The 22,344-nt window shown below is 40.0% G+C and overlaps 1 pseudogene; it reads left to right on the forward strand.

Annotated features, from left to right (window-relative positions):
* The first annotated feature begins 2,857 nt into the window (after window positions 1–2,857).
* LOC126990897 (vesicle-fusing ATPase 1-like) lies at window positions 2,858–21,753 on the forward strand (annotated as a pseudogene).
* Window positions 21,754–22,344: the final 591 nt, after the last annotated feature.

Genomic DNA, 22,344 nt, shown 5'->3' on the forward strand with positions numbered 1-22,344 from the left:
ACACACAGTGGCCGTGTGTGAGTGTTGTAAAGAGAAAAATTCTGGCATTTCATGTGAGGGAAGCCAAACAACTCCTGTCTCTTGCCTTAACCAAGTCTTCTAAATTTGCCATTAGTTTATAACTCCTGTGTACAGTCCCTTGTGACTGGCCCCTAGTGTTGTATGTACTTTTCTCCATCTCATTATACTAACTTCACTCTGTACTGCCTGGGGGTAGGGATGACATGCTCCTCCCTTCTCCTTTGTTGTGCCTGCAACAATAAACTTATCAATCAATCAATACTTTGAAAACTGATTTCTTTTTAACATTGAAAAATTAAGAGACTAGGAAAAGGTGAAGGGGCAAAACTTATAATTGTGGTAAATTGATAAATAATGAACTGATATATATATATATATATATATATATATATATATATATATATATATATATATATATATATATATATATATATATATATATATATATATATATATATATAGTGACAAGGTTTATCATGCCTCACAACATAAAACTTGTATGCGAGTGATGAGATGAACCAGTCATGTTGCGCGCAACTTTGCATCGTGCTTCCCATTTTTGTGGAGAAACACGCAAACGTATAATAGTGTTACGGAGGTGGAAGAGTGCATTTTTTCTCATGTCTGTTTCCAGTTGGGTTCCGCGTGATGGCAATGGTGATTCGATTTCTATAGTCCGTTTCATTCCGTCTGTCCACTCGCAAACGTAGATGTGCATATGGCACCTGCGCATTGTTTGTTCGTGATTGCGTGGAAGATCAACTTTATATTTTCAGTGATATATTTGAATATTTGTGTATACAAAAAACCCTCAAGCCCTCTTATATGAACCGCAAACATGCCGATTTGCAGCGATATATTAATACAGTACAGTCTGATCATACTTGAACGATCTATTCTATAGCCTTCTAGATACCCATATTTCATCTCATTCAGGTATATCAAGTGATATCCGGCTCTGCAAGTGTCTATACATAAGGAATTTTGATGTGTTGCAATATGTAAATAACATGGGTAGCCTAATTAATATGCGAAATAGCCTACCATCGCATTCAACAGTTATTATTTACGATTATTAAGCGTTATTTACATGCAGTAAATTATTAAGATACCCTTTATTTGTATTTGCAGAGCCAGATGTCTTTTAATATACTTGAAATGAGCTATCAATTAATGAATTTAAAAACCCATAGATCGTTCGAGCATAACGTGACCATGTTACTTGATATAAGTCTGTCTGTTCATGTATGTTAGATTCGAAGCAAAGGACTTTTTTTTATACATAAACATTCAAATATTAATTGAAAAATAAGCTTGAATGTCTATGACAACATCCTGCCTGGGGGTTGGGACGGCATGTTCCTCCCTTCCCCCTTGTTGTTTACCTGCAACAATAAACTATCAATCAATAGTTGATTTTCACTTATTCACCTTGGAGGAATTAAGAAGGTATTCACGAACTAGAAGTGCGCTGGTGCCACATCCATAAAAATTCCCGCTTTGTTGGTGGACAGATTAAGTGAAACAGACTATATATATATATATATATATATATATATATATATATATATATATATATATATATATATATATATATATATATATATATGAAGTCTTGTCTTGTAGTTTAGGTGACAATCACCACGATCGACTTGGGAGTGGGAGATTGTTTTAGAATCGACAATATATATATATATATATATATATATATATATATATATATATATATATATATATATATATATATATATATATATATACAATGTAATAATTCTTAGCTTGAAGAAACTGAAGGAGTGTTGTTGTGAAACGTCTACTTCTGACATTCAACCTGTCTGTGGGGGCGTTCCGCAGGGGCCTTGCTAGAATGGGTACATTGACAGATCAATCTTGATCTTGATCTTGATGACACAGGTGGCTCGGGATTTCTCCCCAGCCAGGCCTTTATATCGGCAGCTCCTGTGAAAAAAAAAAAAAAACATGCGGGAAGTCAATGTTCTCGGGGCAAGATATCATTCCCTACATCTTGCACGCCACATGCCTTCCAAGAACTCTTTCACTGCATGCCTCAATCACTCGTCCACTCGTCTCTCCACTGAGCCCCAGCAGCAGCACCATCCACTCCCTTCCAGTCCTCCCGTTTACTCCACGTCCCATCTCACTCAGAAACACATGCATCATCTTCGTTCTCTCCCTGTCATACTTCTTGCCTTCCAGCACTACATGCTGCACAGTCTCGTCCACACCCCTATCACACATCTGGCACACTTAGTCTGGGTCCTGAAATTATATGTAATTCTAGGTAAAATTGTCCACTATTGTTCCTCCACTTGATCCTGATATTGATGTCACAAGTAATGCAATATACTTTCCAAGAACTCTTTCATTGTTTCAATCACTCGTCCATTCGTGACCCCACTCAGCCCCAGCCGTAGCACCATCCACTCTCAGTCCTCTCAGCAAACACATCCACTTCACGTCCCATTTCAGTCAAAAACACAAGCATTATTTTCGTTCTTTCTCTGTCATGCTTCTCACACACGACATGCTCCGCAGTCTCATCGAATCCACACCCTTGTCACACATCTGACAGTGCACATCCAAACAGGCAAACACCATCTTTTTTTTTTTTTTTTTTTTTTTTTTTTTGTATTTCGTTGGGGATATACCCCAAGGGAGCTTTAGTTCTACTCTAGCTCGGAAAAGAAGATCACCTTCCAGCAGGCTTCCCTTAGAGTTCCTTTATAGATCAAGGGACTCAAGTTTCCCTCATACTAGAGTCCCTTTATAGAGATCTATCAAGAGACTCTACCTCGTACCTCCCCCGAGCCGAGATCAAGACTCGGACCAAGCGTGTGAGTTGTGAACCTGTACCCATTCTAGCCCAGTCCCCGCTGCTGTCTCACCCAGCTGATGATGTGTTGTCTTTGCTTTAACTGCTGACACTGACGCATGTGAGAATCGTTGAGCTCGTCGGTAAAGTCCAATCACCCCTCTATCTCAAGGTAAGTGTGGTCCAACCTCTTAGATCAACGGGAACCGCCTCCTAGTTATTGTGTTTGGTGGGCGGGGATGGGAGGGACAGGCGGTGACGTGGCTGCCGTAATGTGACCTGACCCTACCTCTGCCAGTAACGTGACCTGACCCTACCTCTGTCCGTAACATGACTTGCCCCTACCTTCCTCTGCCTCTACCAACGCAATGCATTACGATCTCCGTTTATTTGAGCAACAATTCCTTCAGTCATTTTCTTATTTCCACATCACTTTCACACTTAGGTATTTATCTAGTTTTACACCCATTGCAGTGTGGTGTAGTGGTTTTCGTGCTTAGCTATGAATCCGCAGGTCTGGGTTCAAATCCCGGCCTGGGCAGTTGGCACCCATCTCACCCAGCTGTTAATCCTTCCTTTTGGGGTGGCAATAAATGGATGCCTGGGGAAGGTAAACAATGGTAACCCGGATGTCACACCTGCCTTCTGGCCCGGGGACATGGGTTCTTACCTACCACAGTCTCGAGGGCCAATGAGACAGAAATGAGCATTAAGGCCACGGGTAGCTATAGCATATGCCTCCAAGTCTCCAACTCTACCTCTTCTCTGAAGTTTGACACTTTTTTTTCTGGGTAATTGTGGAGATTCACTACGCGCCTTCAAAATACGATATTACGCCTCCATATTATACTTAAGAGACGAAATACATGTCCCTTAACCATAATATGAGGGCGGAAAAACTTCAAAGTAAAGAAAAAGTGGTAAAGGTAGTGAAAAGGCATATTATACATACGCACGCTGTTTTGGTGTTGGCGGCGGTGGCAGTGTTGCCAACGATCCGGTTAGCGATGGTACGTTTGTAATGACCCGACGAGCTTATTTTCTATCCTTCCTATTTCTCAACACGGCCTCTGCGTTTATCGAAATAACACGAGAAATTAATCAAGACAAAGTGAGGGTATTCCCCGGCTGCCTGGGATTGAACCCGCGACCAGCGTGACGGGAGAGCCACTCCTTATCGAGTCGGCCAAAGAGGTACCCCACTGGCTAAGTGGGTTATGGGAGGCTCGTTCATCAGGCCGTTGCCGCACTACACGGCTTTCCCCCCTATGTAGATTAATTTCTGTGTGTTGGCAATGTCCCTTTGAGACATAACTCCACAATGTCCCTTTGAGACATACCTCCAACTCTCCCATTTTCTATTACCCTCGGAGCATGGGCCATCCTACATGTTACCCCTTCGGGGAAACTCAACAGAACTGCAGGAGAGGATGCCCACCGCTATGCCACCAGTGTAATGACCCGACGAGCTTATTTTCTATCCTTCCTATTTCTCAACACGGCCTCTGCGTGTATCGAAATAACACGAGAAATTAATCAAGACAAAGTAAGGGTATTCCCCGGCTGCCTGGGATTGAACCCGCAACCAGCGTGACGGGAGAGCCACCTCACCGAAGTCGGCCAAAGAGGTACCCCACTGGCTAAGTGGGTTATGGGAGGCTCGTTCATCAGGCCATCGCCGCACTACACGTTTAGTTAGCGATTAGCCCACGCATGTGAGACCAGGTCCACCATGCGTGGTTATTTTTTTTTTTTTAACACGCACCCTTACCCAATACTATACCCGGCCCAAACCTTCACAAAACCCTTTGGGTAAAGGTGGTCTCACATGTGTGGGCTATCGCTAATTAAACGCATTCATCACTAACCTAGCGTACATCGCCATCGGATCGCTAACACTGCCACCGCTGCCGACACCAGCAAAAACAGCGCGCGTATGTATTTATAATATGCCTTTTCAATACCTTTACCACTTTTTCTTTACTTTTAAGTTTTTCCGCCTTCATATTATGGTTAAGGGACATGTATTTCGTCCCTTAAGTATAATATGGAGGCGTGATATTGTATTTTGGAGGCGTGTAGTGAATCTCCACAATTACCTTTTTCTGACGTCTTATGTCATACTATTCCTCTCTCGATAACCATTTCCCATTGAAATGGCTACCCTGAGGGGGTCAATGGGGGAAGCCATCCCCATTCGATGATGTTAGGCATGGTTGGTTTAAAATAAAAAGTCAAGGGTGACAGACCCCCTCATTAGGTGATGTTAGGGATAATATTTACTAAACCTTAGCCACCTCTGGCAAAGTTAATACTTACATCATGGATTTCTTTTTGGGGTATTATTCTAGTGTTTGCCCATACTCACCCCTCGCAACCAAAATTGGCTAGGGGGCCATTCAGACTTTTGGGAATGCGGTGGTAAACATGAAATGCGTCGCAAATGCATAGTTTTTGAGTTATGGGGGGTTGAAAAATACTCTAGATGTAGGGAAATTCCCTACAAATACCTGGATGTAGGGAAATTTCATACATTCCGGGGTTTTTTTACAACGTACGGAAACCACGCAATTTCACTCACTCTCCACACCAAAGGGGGGGTCGAAGGGGGCCAAGCCCCCCGTTAGAGTATTAAGGTCATAATGAAGCATCTAAATGTTAAGTAATTTACGTCATAGGAATCTTGCAACCGTCATATACGACTATGTATTTACTTACTGGTAGCACGTACGGACGCGTGAAGCAGGTTTGGTATCACATACGAACGCATGAAGCAGGTTTGAACGCAGGTTACCTGTGTTCAATGTTCCTCAGTTAGCTGTTAGGTCGTAAAGTTCGGTTGGGTTACTTTAAGAGGGGGGGTTCCAGGGGGGGTCGTAAAGTTCGGTTGGAGTAGTTTAAATATGCTCCCCCACCCAAATACCCCGACTTCACGCGGGTCCCCTAAGATCGTTGAGGGAAGGGGATTAATTCTGCCTCTTCTTTACATTTAAGTAGTACTTTGTTTTTTTAACTATGATATATGGAGGCGTATTATCGTATTCTGGAGGCGCGGAGTCAATATCCACAATCACCTTGTATACTGGGAATACGAACCCGTGAAGCAGATTCAAAATGCGGTCAGTAAGGATTCACGTGTTCGAACAGCTCGGGCAGGAGGTTCGAGAGCCTGCACTTGCTGTAGAACCCGCAGTACTGTTTAAAGCGCGGCGTTGGACAGATCATGGCTAGCCGGTGGTTTTGCTTGTGTCAGTGATAAACAATGAAGATCCACTGTGTTTGGTGCCACGTACTCTACTTGGAGGACAGAAACCTTGCGATGAGGTGACAACCTACGAGAGAGAGAGGGCATGAGTGTAGTGTAGGCGGTTTATGTGAGGGCAGATGGCCTCCGGCGCCACACCAGATGGTGAGGTGAGCATCGTTTGGTGGGTTCACTACGCTTCTCTCCCAAAATAAGCTTGGGGATCCAGTGAGTGCGTGGTTTCCGTATGGGAAACACTAAATTTGTCGCAAACTCTTATTTTAGTGGTGGTGGGAGGATAAATCCCTAAATTTAGGGAATTTCCCTAGATCTAGGGAGTTTTTATCCCCCCGCACCCCCCCACCCCACTAAAAAAATACGCGATTGCGACGGATTTCGTGTCCCCCACCTGAAACCCCGTGTTCCCACCAGGTCCCCAGGCTTATATGGGGGGGAGGGGGGAGTATGGGCAAACACTAGAATTTTACCCTTTTTGGTCCCTGAATGCAGTGCAATAACAAATGACTTCCAGAAAGGAGAAAGAATCCAGTTCAGGGACTATTTATTGTTGAAAATAGGGATAATAATTCACAAAAGCGTCGCCTCTTCTGGCGGCGGCCGCCATGGCGACGGTGCTGTCGGTGTTACGATAAATACCTCCTTGCAGAAATAATTCATATACATGAGGGGGGTCCAGGGGGCTCTTCCCCTGGTTAGATAAGGGGCAAAGCCCCCCCGTTAGCTGTTAGGTCATAAAGTTCGGTTGGTAGTTTAAATATGCTCCCCACCCCAAACCCTCTGCAAGCTATTTTATGGCTGTGTCGTGCACTGTCAGCCAGAGGAGGCGACGCTTTTGTGAATTATTATCCCTATTTTCAACAATAAATAGTCCCTGAATTGGATTCTTTTCCTTTCTGGAAGTCACTTGTTACTGCACTGCATTCAGGGACCAAAAAGAAATCCATTATGTATGTATTAACTTTGCCAGAGGTGGCTAAGGTTTCGTAAATTTTCCCCGATGTTAGTTTTGGTTAGATTTCTTTAGTTTAATTGTTAATGATAAATTCTTGTTATACACCTTGCAATGTGCAGTTTTCACTACAGTGGTCAATGCAAGGGTTCAACTCCAGTAGCAGCACAGGCCACCACCTTCCTCATGGTTTTGTAGGCATGAGTGCATATATTTCCTCATTTCTGCATATTGTGAGGATAAATCTGCTTTATTTTTTATGAGTTTTGGTGTGTTAGCTATGAATTTATGTTAGTTTTCACAAAAAATACTAGTTTTGAGAAGAGGTTAGGGAAACTCAGGAATCTACATAGTGATTTCCACAAGGAAAAGTTAGCAGATTAATAAACCCTCTTGCGCATGATGATGCGTTTCATGTCATCATGGGTAAAAAGGTCCTGGCACACGATGACGCAAAATAAAAACTTAAAAAATTTATTAAAATTTTTTTGGTGAAAGTGTGTCAAATTTGGGAGTTTCATTTGTTAGGATAAGTTTCTTAATGGTAACATATGGCAACCTTTCTTAGGAGTGTAGATGAGGAGGGAGGCGGGGCCGGTCACCTCGAAAAAAATAAAGTTTTCTTGGTGTAACTCGTGAACGAATAGGCGTATTAGGATTTTGAGGATATCATAAGAATTCTCACTAAATTCTACTTCGAAACATATATTCAGCAAAAAAATTGGCCCACAAAATTTTGAGCTAGCTAGCTAGGAAAGAGATAGTACTTAGGATTTATTGTCTACAATACTCTATACGGAGACCTGAAATGAGTTTGTATTTTTTATTTTCCTCTATTTTTATTTGCGCATGTTCTAGTACAAGTCTTTGTGAAGCCATTGATACCAAATTTATTGGGGTACAATATATTTGTGAGGGTAAAATACGTCCGGGACTGTAGAGTATCATGGAAAAAAAAGGCCGGTCGGGCCTGAGAAATGCATGGTGAGTGGAATAGAAACTTACAGTGCGGAGAGGGTTAAAACATCAAAACTTCCCAGCAATAAAGAATTTGTATGCTATTGTGAGACAGGTGAAGTTACAGATACTATTTACCCAAACTTTGAGACCTGAAGGAATATGGATTTTGGGGATTTCATACCTGGTTCTTTACCTGGTGGGGCCACCACCAATCTGGGGTCTGGCCAACTAAGACAGAACATGGGAGGGGTTGACCCATAACACATTGACAGATATGCCGACCAGGTATGCAAATGGATGGGCTGGAGAAAGACTAGTTTGGCTGGTAGAGTGTATCTCATCCAGATAGTTTTACTGGCACATGGTCAGAATTTAAAAGTCGGTCAGGAAAATAGTACATAGTATTACTAATATGCAAACCTATTAAATTCATGAGATTTTCTCTAAACCAGAGAAATTCCCTTTACTGAGCTTAATGGATACATAAATTTTGAAAACTCAAATGAACAAAATGTAAAGCCACCCTAGTGGTTATTCACAAAACGTGCAGTTTAGTCTTCTTTTTACTGTGTTCCCATTGTGCAAATAGAGAATCTGGTTATAATGTTGATTTTGTCCAGGAAATCTATGTAACTTGGGTACTTATACTTTATTCATTATTCATTTTTTCTTTTCAGAACAAAGATGAAGGTTGCAAAATGCCCAGCAGAGGAACTGTCTTATACTAACTGTGTTATTGTCTGTGGCAGTGACTTTCCTCAGCATGTTCAGTAAGTGAATTTTGGTTGCCACAAAACATGATAATTTAAACTTTACAACAATAGCTTGAGACCTTATTTCATTGTTTTTGATTCTCTGTCTGCTGTATGATGTATCATGATTAACTTCTCTAAGGGGAGTTATATATTACTCATGTTGAAAAGGATAGTGATGGAAAAATGGGTGAAAGTCCCAGGGCCTACTGCAAATAAGAGGTAAATATATAACACTGAGGATCTGTGTTTCAAGAAATAAAAAAACAACCCAAAAGAAAACAAAGGCTGAGGTGTACCGTTCACTTTGCAGATATGTAAAGGTGAACACTGGCCAGGGATCCTTTGTCTATACCATCATCCGTCATCAAGGGGTCAAACCTGGCTATGTGGGATTCAATGCCATCCAGCGCAAGCATGCATACCTCTCTTTGGAGCAGGAGGTAAGAAGGAAGTCATTACTAATCGGTGATATGAGCCCACCGTCAGGTGTCATAGGATAATAATTCTGCCACTACCTCCTCTTAAAAAAAAAAAAAAAAATTTCATTCATCATCATCATTTCATCGACGCCTGCTCCTAGGAGCTCCCACCAGGGGATGGCCACGGCAGAAGAGCTTCCAACTTTCTCTATCCAGACACTCCCTCCTTGCCTGCTCAAAGTTTCTGAAAGATCTTTCCCCCCTCTCCCTAACATACTCTTGCACCCTATCCCTCCGTTTCACTGGAGGTCATCCTCTAGCATTCCCTCTCTCTATCTCACTCACATACACCCTTCTGGTCATCTTACTCTCCTTCATTCGCTCCACAAGGCCAAACCACTTTAAAGTCTGTCGCTCACTTCTTCCACCACTCCACACTTCTTCCCTTCATCCCTGTGACACATTCCAAAATGCTCGTACACACTTTCATTACTCATTCCAGCCATTCTACTCACACCACAAGCATTCCTCAGATAACTCATTTCCACTGCCTGCACTCTAGACCTCTGACTTTCATTCCAGGCCCACATTTCACATGCATATGTGAGGGTTGGTACTATTGTATTTCTCAAATCCCTCTTTACTTCCATGCTCACACTTCTGCCATTCATGATTCGTCCCAAAGACCCTACCACCCTTCCTTGCAATGCCCTTTCTCTTATCTCTCCCTCCATACCACCATGCTTACACATAACTGATCCAAGGTACTTAAACTCATTGACCTTCTCCATTTCTTCACCATTCAAAATTATTTTGCATTCTTTTTCACATTTAATTCCCACTCTGTTTGGGCATACAAAATCTACAACCTCACTTCTACTTCGCTCACAAACCATCACTTTACTTTTGTTGACATTTACTTTCAGCTTTCTCCTGTTACAGACACTATCAAAAACACTGACCAAATTTTGTAGGTCACTTTTATTTTCTGCAATGAGCACCGTGTCATCAGCAAACAGTATCGAATTCAGTACCCACTTCCTTCCCTCATCAAACATTCTTACTCCAACTTCACCTTTGCCCTTCATTTCTCTAATAACACCATCCATATAAATATTGAATAACCATGGTGACATGACACACCCCTGTCTTAAGCCCACTTTTATCTCAAAATATTTTTTACTTGTGTATTTTCACTTCATGTCTTTTCTGCTGACTTCAGCAGGGCATGAATGGAATTTACATATATGCTGTTGTTATTGCTAGTTAGTACTGATTGACATGATATTGAATACTGTGAAAAAATGCTAATTTAACATGTTTGCAGTGTATTGAGATTGCTCTCAAGTAAGGGGGAGGGCATGTCTAGTTTCTTTTCCGTACATTAAGGATGCATAGCTTCTCTGTGATCTCAGGTTTTCCACATATTGCAAAGAGATTCGTTTTTCACATGTACAATGAATGAATAATGATCTTCCTATTGTGTCTCCATTGTTTTCCATGTATGGTTGTTGTAGCTCTATGTTCTTCATTCTTTTCTCTCATTTTCAGACTTTTATTTGCTTTGTTTGCCTTTAATACATACAGTATGATTCAAGTAGACATATTGATGTATACCTGAAAATTCCTGAAAGCATGGAGGTTACTTAATGATTTTCCTTTTACAGGATTAGAATCCTTTATCCGAAATCCCTGGGAGCGAAAGTGTTGCAGATTTCAGATTTTTTTGGATTTTGGAATCTGGCGGCCCTTTTGACATTTTCAACACTATCTTTACAGCACGCGGTGATCACAATGAGTAATGAGCGAAGGTGTTGATGTGACACCTGCTGACAACAAACTAACGCATAGCAGTACCAGAGTTGCCAGGTCGTGGACTGTGTTCCCGCCCAATCCCATCCCAAAAGCCACCCAAAACTCGCGGTGGTGGCGGGCAGATGTTTTTACGCCCAAGGTGTCGACGCAGCAGTAGGTTTACCGACCCAGCTGGGCGGGTAAACCATAGACCTGGCAACCCTGAGCGGCACACAACAGCTGTATGTGGTGGAACCTACCCATCACTTTGTGGAATTTTCCATTTGTGACGTATCATGTCAGCATTCAAAAGACTTTCTGATTTTGGATAAAGGATTCTCAACCTGTAATAGGTTATGGGCCCCATATCAAGTCAGGCGTAATGCTCCAAAGAGGTTAATCTGACACTGTGTGTTAACTTATTCAGTTTATTTTGACAGATTACAGTTGAGCCTCATGTACCAAATCCTCACAAAGACTTGATTGGAACACTGGTGCTGGAAATTGACATGCTACAGAAGAGGAACATGGCACCAGAAACCTTCAACACTGATCAGCTGGCAAAGTGTGTCAATGAACAGTTCAACAGGCACTGCTTCACTGTTGGGATGCCAATGGTTTTGAAGTTTCAGGACAAAAAGGCTCTTTCAATAATTCCCAAAGAAATTGAAGGTTAGTAAGTGAACACACAATATATATATATATATATATATATATATATATATATATATATATATATATATATATATATATATATATATATATATATATATTAGAGAGAGAGAGAGAGAGAGAGAGAGAGAGAGAGAGAGAGAGAGAGAGAGAGAGAGAGAGAGAGAAGAGAGAGAGAAGAGAGACAGATTTTGTTTAAAACAAATATTTAGCTGAGGCTCTGAAAGGGTAGATTTCAATTTTAAATGTTAACCTTAAATTAAGACACCAAAAAATCCCATTTACCGTATTTGATGGCTTATAAGACGCACTTTTTTTCCCCCCCAAAAAAATGACCTTGAAAATCACCCTGTGTCTTATAAGGTCAAGGTTCAGCTATGGGTCACTGGCTAGTGAAGTTTTAGAGCAGCAATGGCACTTATATTAAGGTGGTAGTTTGGGTTTTCCAAGAAATATTTGTCAAAAATAAACTATTGGAAATATAGAGTTCAAACTTTGCAGCTAACTTGCACTTTTGGGTATCTTTGTTCTCCCTGGATTAGAATGCTGTCGGTATGTCATGTCATGTCATACTCGATGACATGACATGTCAGGCAAAATAATTGTTCTACATTAAATATTTTTCATCTTAGATGTACGAAATTATAGGTGGTAATGGTTTAATGGTTGCCTAAACAAGTTAAGGTGTCAGTTTTTAAAAATTATAATTTATCTATTTAAAAAAAAAATTGAAATTATATCTGAACTCTGTATGATTCCGTATCCACGTTTTACATAAATTTATTTTTCTTTATTTTACATTAAGAAATGATTCAAATTAAAGACCGTAACTTTCAAGAGCATAAAATTATCCATGTATGCACACAGTTTCATGGAAATATCATCTGATTTGAAATGTACAAAAAATTTTGAAGCTGAAGATTCATGTTTTGAGATATTGGCCATCAAACACTTTGGTTGGTAGTAACTCATTTTTATTCCCTCTGGATGAGCTTTTTCCAGTATATAGTGATATTTACACAATAAACAAAAAGTAAACACTTCTTCATTGAAATATAGAAAAATAAATATATCCATTGTCCAATTCCCCCCCCCCCAAAAAAAAAAATAATAAAAAAAAAAAACTACTTGGTTCGTGTCGCACGTGTCAGCTACAGGTCACCTCCTCCTGCCTCATAGGTGATGCCTTCTTGTCTTTTCTTGCTCTCTTCTTCTGCCTTTTCTGCCTTCTTTTTTCCTTCTTAGCTTCATACACTTCATAGCCAGCGCCGCGCGACACTTGCACGTCGCTATGTCAGCAAGCACTGGCCTTGAGGAGTGACTGTGTGTCTCCACCCCTCCCCTGTCAACGTGCCATAAGTAGGATAACTTGTAAAAGTTTCACTGTTCAGTTATCACCCTTCTGGAGCGAGTAAATAAGAGTTAAAACGCCTCACCCTCTGACATCCAGGGCATACGTCCTTCTCGTATACTGCCGATGTTGCCACCCCAAGATTTTTTTTTACTATTTTCATTACTCATAACATGTTTTTAAGAGTTTATAGAACAACTTTAAATGCTTTTTGAAAAAAAAAAATTGTCACTCCTGAACCCGAATCCTGGCCTTAAACTGCAAACCTCTCCACAAACATAAACGAGGTGGCGATCGCTGGAAATACTGTTTTGACGGAAAATATAAATTATTGGCAGGAAAGTATTATTGTCACTCAGTAATCAGCATGCCAAATACACACACACACACACACACACACACCTAGTACAAGCCTAGTATGGCTCTTTTCCTGTATTTCACAACTAGGTAAATACAACTAGGCAACTAGGTAAATACACACACACACGCATGCATGCACACATACTCTCTCTCTCTCCAACTCTAACTCTTTTTTGTCTTGTAAAAATAATATGGTTAGCCATCCACAAGTTTTCTGAAGCTATGATAAACCACAGAAAATAAATGTTTTTTCCATGGTAAACTATTTAAGGCATGACGTCATATGTATGTCATGGTTTACTGCCCGTGGCAGGACATGACATCGTATATACATCATGGTTTGGAACAGGTTAATATAGTCATATGACCCTTGAGCGATGTGAACATTTCTGTGCATGATGCTGCACCAATAGTCTGGCTTCGGATCCCTCATCTAGTGCAATTTCAGAAGTGTATCAGTGGCCATTAGGTTTTTCTGGTATGCAAACTGGCAAGGTGAAAACAAACCAAACCTTTCAATAAACCTAGAAAATTAGTGGACACGAAATGCTCAGACTTTCGATAAGATTGGAGTAATTGATATTGGTCTGTTACCAAGACAAATATTTGATTGAGAGACCTTTAACTTTGAAATGCAGGCCATTTTAGTAACTTCTGACTGTTAGTGTTTCCTTTTTCATGGGGTGTAGCACATACCGCCACCTAATTAGGAACAGGAAATACAGCATAATTTTTTTTATTTACCCATAGCTGCTGATCCAGAATCTCTACTTGGCAGAACAAAAAGTGAACCTAAGAAGATAAGCTTCGGGGTTCTACAACCAAATTCTACTGTCATTTTTGAGAAAGCTGCAACTTCTGTCCTCATACTAACAGGCAGAGCAAAGGTATTATATAATTAATCATATGGATATATGCATTTGCATTAGTGCATAGCATATTGTCAAAACTCCATAATTTATATTATATTGATCGCTAAAAGGTTTACTCTGGGTTTCATAATTATAAATTACTTCATTACTGGAAAATGATTCACATTGTCAAAATCATTTTCATGCTTTCACTACCCATGGACGTATGAAGCTGTGATGTGGACACAGTCAGTCAAGTGGTCATCATGAGGAACTGTGTAAGAAGTGTCTTGTTTTAAATTTTGAGAGTAATTTTGTTGGTTTAAGATTATTATTATTATTTTTATTACTATTATTATGTTTTATTTTGGATATTTACTTAAATTCTATTTAGCTACTAACATTCAACATAATATACTTGAATGTCAAAATAGGAAATTGGAATTCTTCCTTGCTGTCTCTATGCTTTATTTTAGTTCATTCACATGCTATTCTCAATTATTTCATCTTTGCTGTACATATCTCTCCCTTGCTGTGACTCAATTCCATGCCCATGTTTCGGAGGCATGGTGAAGGTGGGCAAAAGAGAAAGGATAATGATAAAAGCATGTTATAAAGTTATTAAATTACCAGATATTGGAACTTGTAGTATTAATGGTTTCAGAGACTGTACCTTGTAATGATTTGAAAACATACTGTGGGAACCAAACATTAATAATTGTTATTTAGAACAAAGTATTCAGTCAATCCTGCTTTTATCCACCTAATTTCAAATATATCTACAGGCCCGATCAAGCCATAGCAGCCTCTTCTCTGCCGATTGGGACTTCCAGAAGATGGGAATTGGTGGCCTCGATGAGGAATTCATTCATATCCTGAGAAGAGCCTTTGCCTCCAGAGTATTTCCAACAGAAGTAATTGAGGAGTTGGGCGTGAATCACGTTAAAGGTCTTCTGTTATTTGGACCTCCAGGTACTACTCAGTTGGTGGTTCTTTGTTGATCTGATGAATAAAATAGTTTTGGATAATAGGGTGTCTTATGAAGAAAAAAAGTTAAACTAACGGGAGAAGAGGAATTATCTTGAAAACTGCATAAATGGGAATGGCAGAGCACTGGTTTCCCACAAAACTGCTCCTTGACATTGTACAGCTTGCTTCTAAATCTAAGTTTAATATTACTCAGGGGAGATATAAATTGGGTGAGGTTTTAGTGTAGAACATGGGCAATGCCTAGGGGAAAGAATTTGGGTGTTGTACAGTGTGGCAGTTATCTGGGCAAGTAGAATGGAGTTGATGGTTGAGGCAACACATAGTTCAGCATATTTCCCTCTGATGATTATGATAGTTCTAGTTATGTTTTTATTTACTCAAAGCTTTTTAAAAAAGGCTCATCACTCAAGTAACACTTAAAGTGAAAACTGATATTACCATGAACCAACTTTCATATTGTAATTAGAGGTCTATATTTCTGTATTACAATAGAATGAAGCTCAAGTAAAATAATTTATGAAAAAATTCTTTATTTATGCTTTTTAACATTCTCGTGTTCCAGGTACTGGCAAAACCTTGATGGCCCGCCAAATAGGGAAAATGCTCAATGCTCGAGAGCCAAAAATCATCAATGGCCCAGAAATCCTTGACAAGTATGTGGGAGAGTCTGAGGCCAATGTGCGCCGGCTTTTTGCTGAGGCTGAGGAAGAGGAAAAACGGATGGGACCAAACTCTGGGCTTCATATCATCATCTTTGATGAAATTGATGCCATCTGCAGACAAAGAGGTTCTGTTGCTGGCAGCACTGGTGTCAATGACACTGTTGTCAACCAACTGCTGTCCAAGATTGATGGTGGAGCAACTCAACAATATTCTGGTTATTGGCATGACCAACAGAAAGGACATGATGGATGAAGCTCTATTGAGGCCGGGCAGATTGGAAATTCAAGTAGAAATTGGACTTCCTGATGAACAGGGTCGTTTTGACATCCTGAAGATTAAAACAGCAAAGATGGTGGAGAGCAATAAGCTGGACCATGATGTTGATCTTGCAGAGGTTGCTACCTTGACAAAGAACTTCTCAGGAGCAGAACTTGAGGGCCTGGTTAAGGCTGCCTCATCCTCAGCCCTGAAGCGCTACATTCATCTTGGAAATAAAATTGAAGTTGATCCACAGGCCATTGACAAGCTAAAAATTACAAGATCAGACTTTATATATTCCCTTGAAAATGATGTGAAGCCTGCTTTTGGTAGCAGTGATGAAGACCTGTCGCAGTTTATTGAGCGAGGAATTGTTAACTGGGGACCAACTAGGGAACTGTTGGAAAAGGGACTAATGTTTGTGAAGCAGGCAAGATCCTGAAACTAGTAGTCGCCTCTGCATATTGCTTGAAGGAGCCCCAAGTGCTGGTTCCTCTGCACTGGCAGCCTATTTGTGCAAAAACTCAGACTTCCCCTTCATCAAAGTAATTAGCTCTCGAGACATGGTTGGATTCTTAGAATCTTCTAAATGTTTGAGAATCAAGAAAATATTTGATGATGCATATCGCCTGAGTTGAGCTGCATCTTTATGAACGACCTGAACACTTGATGGGTTATTCACCAATTGGTCCCCGATACCAGTCCCTTGTTTTGGATGCCATGTACTCTCTTCTGTCGGCTTCCTCCTCCTGGTCGCAAGCTCCTTGTTGTTTGCACTTCTAAACGCCGCCAGTGCTAGAAGAGCTGGGTCTCCTCTCCGCCTTCACAGCTGTCATCAGGGTTCCATACATTGCACATGTGGAGGATGTCAGACTGGTCCTGGAAGAGTCGCAAGCAATGAGCCCAGATGAGGTATGTGTTTACATGTTTGTTGATATTTTATGATATGTTTGACACAAGAGTGCAGTGCTGACACTGCACTGCACCAGCACCCCATAATCAAGAGACATTATTGTTATACTTGCTGTAAAACACTAATAAAACTAACTGGGCCACCTGCTGCCCTTTCCTGTGCCACCTGGAGTGTACAGACCTAAACAGCTCCTTTCACTGATCACAGGTTGATCAACTGAAGTTTAGTTACTAAGCTCAACGTGTTGTTGGCAATCAAGAGTTATCCGAGTTAGGGCCAGGTGAGACTTTCGGGGCAGTCCATGGCCAGAGTAACAAGTAAGAATCCAGATGTGACTATATATAAGAACTTTATTGAAAAACATTCACCTTCAATATGTGAAAATGTACAAATAACTTCCCATGGTAGTCTCCATTCAAATGTTCATGTGTGATATTCACCAAAACATGGGTGCAAGAACATTACATTTTCCTCTTGTTTGCATGTGTAATGTCATGTCAAAATGCTGGTAGTGGTGACGTCACATGGAGTGAGGTTATTACCATGTCCAAACTCAAAGAACTGGATAATGCAGGCTGATAAACGTAAACAAACAGGCGTGTTGGCAGTAGGGCTAGGCAGGCATAGTCACGCTAATGAAGTGTTGAGACAGTTTGTACGATTTTCATTCAAATAATAGCTACATACTATTATTCGAAGGGTAGGGATGCTTAGGAGTGATTTTGTTAGAGATACACAAAATATGATATTGAGAAAGGAATTAAATTCAACTGATGTTGATGAATGTTTGGAGTAGCACAGCTTAAATTCATTTGTGCATTTTAGGGGAACTGTGCCAACATGTAAATCCGTGAATAATGGGTTAAATCTGTGAATGTGCAAATTCATTAATAGTAAACCTTCAAATACAGAGGGATAGGTGTGGTGCAATGCAGTGTAAAGTGTGTGTGTGTGTGCTTGAGAGAGAGAGATTTGGTATTTCTAGTTGCCAATAGGCGCACCTAACAATACCATAGCCGATCCAGGATTCAGGACGTTTCCTAAGTAAAAGAAGGTAATGTTATACAGGTAATTCTCTATTTACGCGAGTTTGTTTGACGCGTTTTTTAAATAACGCGGGGTCCAAAATCCAAATAAATGTTTAATTTACACGTTTTTTCCACTTATACGCGATATTTTATGGAGTGGCCACCATATGTCTCACGCAACTGACTGACACGCGCCATGCCACACACAGCTGAGCTCAGTTCTTCCTGCGTGCCACTTGAACAACAATACAGTACCCATGTTCCACGCTACTCAATAATAGGGGTGGGCAGGTAATGGTATCAGTACCGGTACTAACGGTACCAGCTATATGGTACGGTACCGGTACCAGACTGCTCGGTACCGGTACTAATACTAGCCAGTCGCTCATGATGTCCCTCATTTCTTTCTCAGACGAGTGAGGCTGAGACCGAGTGCCAGAGTGGATATCTTGGTGATCTGAATATTCTCTCCACTGAACGAAGTGAATAGTATTCTCTGGCTTAACGCGCACCTTTTCACATAAAAAAATGCCTGAAAGTTTAGCCCTGCGCGTTATATGCCGAATGTACAAATTTTTAATTTTTTTTCTTCTTTGGAGTGTTTTTACGGGTCTGTTTTTCGTCTTATCCAATAACAACTGCAAACTTACCTGTATTCTTGTTAATGATCCTTCATAGTCCGTAGCTGTCTTATAATGCTACCATAGAATACAGGCGATCAAATAACTACTATACAAAATTAAATCGGTGGAGGATCGCCCATGCCTTGCTGTTATCCCATTATTCCGTCAAGTGCCATTTGTATGATCTTGATGTCACAGGTGGCTTACGATTGTATGACTAAGTAGCAGTACAAGCTACATAAAAAAATCATATTAGAAAATAAATATCCATGTGTTCATTATTAATTATTAATATTAGTGAGAATAATGGGGTAAATATGATATCAGAAACTGTACATCATGAGTCTTGTACGAGGAGTTATTTCATGCAGTACCAGCCTGGCCGCCATTTGCATTGTTTTAAACCCACACAACCACACCAACACAGCAAACAGTCACAAGGTCACCAGAGCTGCGTGAATTGTGTCTTGCCCTACGAGTGATGGTAAGAATAATATGCTAATTTTGATCTCAGAAGCTGTACATAATCAGTATGTACGAGGAGATGTTTCTCGTAACACCAGCCTGGCCGCCATTTGCATTGTTTGAAAACCACACAACCACACCCATACAACAAACAGCTGCATGCCGCGTGTCACTAGAACCATGTGAATTGTGTCTTCCCTAGTTGTCTGTCATAACCTACGAGTGATGGTGGGAATAATATGCTTATTATGATATCAGAAGCTGTGCATCATCAGTATGTTTACGGGGATGTATTTTTCACAACACCAGCCCGGCCGCCATTTTCATTGCTTTACTCAAGGACACTTGTCAATTCAAACTGTAAAGATTACACCAAAAATATATAAATTTCGGGAAACTTTACATTGTCAATGTTCTTTAACCCATACATATTTCTGAGCATTTTAATAACTTTTTTTTTTTTTTTTTTTTTTTTTTTTTCCCCCCCAAAATTGTTGTCTTAAAGTTTGGGGTGCGTGTTATACACCGCAAAATACGGTATTTATTTTTTGACAAAAACCTACCTCTCGTTTGATTTACATTGTTTTTGATTTATATGCTCTCTTCAGGGACGCAATACTCGTGTAAATCGAGAGTTACCTGTACTTGTATATCGTAAAGAATCCTTTTAACCAAAAACTAACTTAAATTATGAGTATTCTTTTTCTTGAACACAACATTGAATAAACAACAGAACAACAATATGAAAATACGTATAGCCACCATTGCCAGATTGTCGTACTCAGAGCACAGTATTTACCGGTTTCTGACACCTAACTATTGCCAAGAAACATCAGGATCTTACTCTTTTAACGATAACTATAAATCAGTTTCAGTTTTGGGGCAGGAAGTCGGGAAATATAAGCGGCTGAGTATGACAATCTGGCAATAATCTGTGGCCGAGGCAGCGGGCAGTGGCAATAATCTGTGGCCGAGGCAGCAGCTGCCCGCTATATTATGGTATCAGATACCTAAAATAGCATATTTTTACTGCGCAAAGCAGGTGACGTCACTTATTGTGACTTCGTGAGCTTTCATATTTATCTATTTGTGTATATTTCATGGTGACAAAACTTTAATTACTAGTAACATTTTTACTTGTGACACGAATTTGTGACTGCTTATCACAATAGAATTTCACTCTAATAAGTGAATCAGACCCCAGAGAAATATTACCAGCGTGTGTATGTATGAATACGAAAATAAGCACATACTTTGATTTAACTCTAGGATGTCTCGTGGATCATTAATAAATAAAAACCAAATATCCGGATAGACTACTCTTTAGCCCGTTACCTTCAATGGCCCCCCCAAAACAGTCCCTCCGCCAAGTTTGTACCCTACATTTGGTAATGTTAGTGCACCTGTTGGGTACATTCAAAGTTGTTAAACAACGGGTGTCACCACCATTATATCTTTGTGCCCAAGAAGCTGAATTATTCTTCAATTATCATAAATTACCGTTGTTTCTCTGGGATTTGTAACACTACACTTCAATACAGTAAGTTATACTATTTTGAAAAAATGTAGTTGATCATTCTCGCTTTATTTATTGGTAATGAGCGAAAATAATGACTGCAAGGTTCTCCTCTTTAAAAAATCTTTCTTGCATAAATGCCTAATAAAATCAAGCAGAATTGGACTTTAAAAAATCTATTTAAATTACAATGTTTGCTGAGTACCTGCTTAGTGGATCAGTCTTGCCTTTGAAGAAATTTATCAAAAAAAACAGGGAATCAAACAACTGACTTCCCCACACACACATACACTAGGACTAGCATGTGTTTGGGTGTCCGTGAGGTCACTAACTTCCACTTCCAGCATGTTACACTCTGCCCCCAACTGATTGCTGATTGTTGTGTAGGGTGGAGCAAGACCTTGGGTGGACGCCTGCCACTACCAAGAGCATGGGCAGGTCAAAGGTGATGGCGTTAAAGACCAAGAGTTGAGGGCGGAGCGTAACACTGGAAGCGAAAGCCAGTGTCGCCCACGAAGATCAAACAATAGATGTTAAGCTTTCTGTTGAGATGCTTGACGCCTCAATGTTTTTGATAAATTTTGTCAAAGGTGAGACTGATACACCCTAAGCACATACTCAGCAAATATTGTAATATATATAAAAATAATTTTTTTGAAGTCCTATTCTGCTAGATTTTGCAGGGCTTTCATGCAAGAATTAATGAGGAGAACCTTGCATCGGTCATTTATTTTCTCTCTTTTACCAATGAATAAAACGAGAATGATCAACTACATTTTTATTAACAATAGTATTATTTATTGTATTGAGGTGTAATTGTTACAAGTCCCAGAGAAACAAAGGTAATTTACAATAATTGACAAAATAGTTCAAGCTTCGTGGGCCCAAAGACATAGTCAGTGGTGACACCTGGTAAGGATGAATATACCCCATTACAAAATTATCCAATTTAACTATATATCCTGTTTTTGTAATTTCAGATTGCAGAAGTGGTGAAAGAAGTTGGCCAAGGAAGAGTGTTTGTTGGTGTAAAGAAGTTGTTGGGACTGTTAGATACATTGCGGTGATGAAGGACGTAATTTTTCACACCAAAGAGTTACTGCCTTTGTTAATTTATTGAAGATGAGGTGTGCTTACTCAAAATTATAGTAAACACTCCTCCTTTCTAAAATTATAGTAAACACTCCTCCTTTCTATTTGATTTCTAATTGTAGTGAGCAGTAGTATTTATGCATTCCATTTTGCAAAATTAACTACATTGTTTGTAGTTCATGTTAACCCTTCACAAGACGATGATTTAAAATGCACCATAAACTTCAAAAACTGATAATTTTAAAGTTTTCGGTGAAAATGCGCCAAATTTGGGAGCCGCCATTTGTTGGGATAAGTTTTTAATGGTAACATATGGCAGCCTTTCTAAGGAGCGAGATGAGGAGCTTTGAGCCTACTCTGATGTGAGGAAAAAATAGAGTTTTCTCGGTGTAACTCAGGAACTAATAGGCATATGAGGATTTTGAGGATACCATAAGAATCCTCACAGAATTCGCTTCAAAACATATATTCAACAAAAAACTTGGCCCACAAAATTTCGAGCTAGCGAGTGGGGAAGAGTTGATACTTAGGATTTGTTGTCTACAATACCTATAATGGAGACTCTG

Source organism: Eriocheir sinensis, unplaced genomic scaffold (genome assembly GCF_024679095.1).
Source record: "Eriocheir sinensis breed Jianghai 21 unplaced genomic scaffold, ASM2467909v1 Scaffold220, whole genome shotgun sequence".
NCBI lineage: Eukaryota > Metazoa > Arthropoda > Malacostraca > Decapoda > Varunidae > Eriocheir > Eriocheir sinensis.